The sequence below is a fragment of the Gavialis gangeticus genome, unplaced genomic scaffold (genome assembly GCF_001723915.1).
Source record: "Gavialis gangeticus isolate Ggan-Ray unplaced genomic scaffold, GavGan_comp1, whole genome shotgun sequence".
NCBI lineage: Eukaryota > Metazoa > Chordata > Crocodylia > Gavialidae > Gavialis > Gavialis gangeticus.
The window spans coordinates 103,684,327-103,689,233 of record NW_017729024.1 but is presented as its reverse complement, the minus strand read 5'-3'; the positions used below and the strand labels follow the sequence as shown (position 1 = coordinate 103,689,233).

At 39.8% G+C, this 4,907-nt stretch overlaps 1 protein-coding gene across 1 annotated transcript in view; it reads left to right on the top strand.

Moving 5' to 3' along the window:
* Positions 1-4,907, top strand: part of CUNH9orf135 (chromosome unknown C9orf135 homolog) — a 54,729-nt gene that overhangs the window by 19,521 nt on the left and 30,301 nt on the right. The gene's annotated exons all lie outside the window — the stretch shown is intronic.

The window sequence follows — 4,907 nt, the reverse complement described above, 5'->3', positions numbered from 1 at the left end:
ACCCCCCCCCCCCAAAAAAAAAAACTACATTTTCAAAAATATATAATATAATACAACCTACAGTGCTAGGAAATGTCCAGACAGTTTATCCTGCTAGTGGAAAGAGGGTTAGCTCCACAGAAATAGATGCTCAATTGGTGTAGATAAGCATGCATTTAACACAGAGAAATGAAAATGAATTTGTCAACAGTAAGCAGAGACATTTTCTCTAATGAAACCTTATAGTAAGATAAAATTATATTATAGCAATTTACTACAGAAACTTGTGGTCAGTCACGCTGTCATTTCTAGGATAAAGGTGTCAGCAAACTAGAATATCCAAGAGCATTTTTCACTTACCTGAATCACAAATACCAAATATTCCATGCTTAAGTCTGTTTCTCTTGGCTATTAACATGCAAAGTTGGCATCTTTCTCACTCTGATTAACTCTAGATTACTTTAATGGATCAAAGTCTTTTTGAAACATGGTTTTTGAATCTACATTCTTTATGAAGATGATATATAATCAGTGAGCATATCTACACATGCACTGTACTGCACAGTAGACTAATTTACTGTGCCATTGGATAGTCCTGTCAGCCACAAGTACTGTCTGATGGCGCAGTAAATTACTGTGCTTAAACGCAAGTGTAGACAGTGACCAGGCTGGCTGGGGCACGAGGATGCTAGCTGGCAGGCAGCCCTCATGCTGGCTGAGACATGAGGGTGCTTCAACTTGGAGCTGGCTGCTCCGACAGGGCTTCACATGCTGTGGAGCGGCTAGCTGAGGCACGAGCAGCCCCCGCACTGATGCACCCTCGTGTCTCAACTAGCCCCTGGGCTGCTTTCACTGTGCCCCACGTGCTGTGCGTGAACAAACTCCAGAGCTCGTTGCTCCAGAGTTTATTCATGTGCATTAATTTCACATGTAGATGCGCCCATTACACATTCCGTGCTTCTTGGAGTTCTTACTATTCTTTACTGTGCATCTTGCATAATGATCACCTGCAAGGTGGTTGTACTATCATAATGCATGAGTTCTTTGTGTTTGATTAGAATGTTTGTAAAGAAGATGACATTTAGGATAGCAAGGAAATCAACATTTAAGGCTTTTACATTAAGAGGTTTTACAGATGAAGTGGTGGATTAGTATACTGGTTTCAATTAAAGTTCCATGTATTTTTTACAAAAAAAGTTTTTCGGTTTTAGAACGTGCTCAAGAGAAATAAATTCTTGTTACTTAAGGAGTTTTAACTTTTTTCTTTTCCATTTCTTGTTGATTTTAAGAACCCAGTCCTGCTCCCACTGAAGTAAATCTTTACTTCAGTGAGAGCAGGAACAGTGTCTCAATTCTGTCTTTGTTAGAGCAACAGAGTTTGATGCACTGAATATGGTTACATTAAAAAAAAACAGATTGTAATTTTAATATGGGTATAATATCTAAAAAACCCAATATTGCATAGATGCATCAAAAGTAGTACTAAGTCTATGATTGGTGTAGGTGTTTCAGATGGAGGGGGAATACCATATTTACATGAATCCAAGATGAAGTTTTCTCCCTAGTCAGCATGCGAAAAAAACCTTGTCTTGGATTCAAGTATTGGCCTGGGGCAGGTAGGGGTTCAGCTCTTTTGTCCTGGTTCTTAGGGCTGAAGCCTGATTAGAGCTGCTGCCTGCACTGGGCTGGAATGGTTCATTAGGTTGGGGAAGGTGCACATGAGCGGGAGGAGTTCAGGGGAGACCTGGGGTGTGTGTGCGTGTTGTGCGGGCACCTGCAGTTTGCTTTCCCACCTCCTGACCGCACCCCTGTGCCTATACTTGTTTTCCCCACTCCACCCTCTGCTCTCCCACTGCAGCCTGTAGACTCGGCTAAGGAATCCAGTAAATTGGGGATGATAAAGAGGGCAGGGCCTGCAGTCAAAATGCCTTTGTGATGCAGGGGCAAGCAGTTGTTGCTCTGCTGCTGCTGCATCCGCATGTGGCCTGTGAAAAGCCTATGGTCTGGATCTTGCCCAGGGGGTGGGCTGACATTGACATCCTTGCGTGAAGTCATAATATTGTGTTTTTTATCTCAATTCTACTTAAGCACATTCAATACAAAATACACATCTGTTTAAACCAATAGGGAAATATTATCCTTTACGGTGAACCATTACTAAATGAAACATTTTGCCACTCCTGCCAATTAATAAAGAACATGTTCCAGGAGAACAGTAACTACAGTAAAATACGTCAACTAAATCTTGTTGTGTCTAGCTTTCTCATTATTCAGGTCTCTAGGAAAATAAAATCATGTAAAAATCTTAGATTACATTGGAATTGTGCCCTGTGAGACCTCTGAGATCTTTGTAATTCTGTGATCTGTAACAGAATTATTTAACTTCCAGTGCTATTAAAAGTCATAGACGTACAAAAATGATGCATTATGTTAATTGAAAATAGGTATTCTGTGCATCACACATTTCTGGTTTTGTCAAATTCCCCTAAATCTGCTGTAATTTAAAAAAGAAGATCCATGCAGCTGCTTTCCACCAGAATCGGGCACGTTTTTTCAGCTTTTCTAGCACAGTAGAAAATAGTTGTGACCGTAAGCGTATGGTACAAACTAGTTCCCTGTGTAGAATGTGTATGCCATGATTTAATATTATTTTTAAATGATGAAAGCTAACTGTTTTATACAATGTTTTCCTGAAGTAGACATCTTTTTCTTCTATAATGAATTAGATTTGTGGCGAGCTATGCAAGGCTTTAATTTGGTAGGGGAGAGAGCACAAAACTTTTCTGTCTTCAGCTGTATCTTATGGTAAACGCTTAACACTTTTTATATACCTTTGTATGACATCTATGAATTTCACTGTGGTTAGAAGTGAGAGTTGGTTTGATGGACTTCTTGCATCCTTAAAGGTACAATTTGAATCAGTAGAACTGTAGGCTAGACAAGCATGAAAGATTTAGAGTGATCATTTATAACACAAGGGGGTGCACTAATACTTTTAAGCCAATGGGTTAGGAGATTTATTTTAACATTTAGCTTGGTATTTTCGCTGTATATTCTGCCAAGAGTGTGTTATAGCAAGTTAAACACATCTCACACTTTTTTAATGAGGATTTCCTTTGATTTACAAAACAGCTGACCCAGATAAACAAAATCATGTTATAATGACCACTGTTGGAACCACACATGTTTTGTGTCAATATGTTGATACCAATATAGATGCTGGAATACACTCATTGTTTAAGAAATGGAGGTAAAACCTTTAGATTTTTAGAACAGTTCCTTCCATAATTATCTGGCCATTATGGGATCCCCTTTTTCCACCAGGTGAAGGCAAATGCTAAATTGTAGCTGACTCTGAAGAATCTTGAATCTGACTGGCCTGAATCTCTTCAACTCACCCTGGTGTTTTTGTGTGATAAAGCTACACAAAGCCTGATGGAGCAACTGGAGCCCAGATATAGGAGCAGGAGAAGAAGATTTGGATTTCGGGCTCTGAGGCAGATTTAGCATCTTGGGTTTCTGCCTCTGTGAAGAATCACACAGGTCAGAGAAGCTCACGGTAACCATATTGATCTATTCACTCAGGTAGTGTCTCAGTTAGCTAGAATCATGATGCTAAAGCCTCAGGCAAGTTCTCTCTCCAGATATTCCAAGCCAAATCCAGAAATCGATAACAGAATGCCTGTTGACTTCATATATTCCATTTTCCAATTGCTATCTCTCCTCCTTCTTACTGAAAGGTTTTCTGGATCATCCTCCAGAAAATATTCAAGAGACCTTCCTTCATCAATTCAGTGACTGCATACTTAACCACTCTTTGCCGCTTTGCAGAATGAGTGCCATGTATGCCCCTTCTTCGCTGTAAAATGTTGTCAAATAATATACCTAGTGCTCAAAACTATCACAGATCTAGAAGTTTCAAGCAGTGACTCCTAAGCTTGGCACATCAAGTTCCAGATTATTGGAGTTCTGTACCCCAGCAGCTTCCACAAATGTATCCAAATGGCTCAACCTTCCTGTCTTAATTTCTTTATCAAGAATATAATCCAAGCCCTGTTACTTCACATAATTCAGCAACGTATATAGCAGTTGCTCAGTAACTGAGACTTGAGACCTGCCACAGGCAAGGATAGCCGAACTGGGAAAATGGACACTTATTGTCCTTTCAGGAGAAATTGGAGTGATGACCTTTGTGGAACTTCTAAATGCAGAATGTTTAGCTGTTAGTGAGAAATACCTAGAAAAAGAAAAAGCAAATCAAAGAGAAACAGCCTTCCATCCATGGAGCCTCTCAGAAGCACATTTTGTATATTTCTGTCTTTGGAAGCCAACGTTTTGAATTTAAAATGATAAGGACTTCTGCAAAAGGAGGGGTGGAAGCAAAGTGTCCACATCGGAAAAGAAAGAAAATTCCACATTTATCATATTTTTTGCATAAACGCATACTTTTCTCCCCAAAAGCCTCTGAAAATTGGAGTGTGCATTTTATGTGAGAAACTGCTCTTATATAGTAAGCAGTTTCTTCTGCTTAGTGGGTGAAAGCAGAAGTAAAGTCTGCATGCAATCTGCAGGCAGCAGAACAAGAAATGGGCTTGGTTGCCTAGCTGCTACTAGTCAATTACTTACTATAAGGAAAGACCCCTTCCCTCCCTTCCTCCCCCCACCCAACTCCTTCATCCTGCTTTTCAAAAACAAGATGGGTATCTTATTCTGGGATGTGTTGTATGTGAGGAAATATGGTATTCAAAATCTTTGCTTCCAAAGACGGCACTATACAAAATGGGTTGCAGAGAGACTCCACTGAGGAGAGGCTGCCTGGGAGAAGATATTACAATGTGTTGAGTACTTCTATGTATTGCATATTAAAACATGTTTCTTCTTTGCTTCCATATGTTGCATAAATTGCTGATTTTATCCCCTGGAGGCTA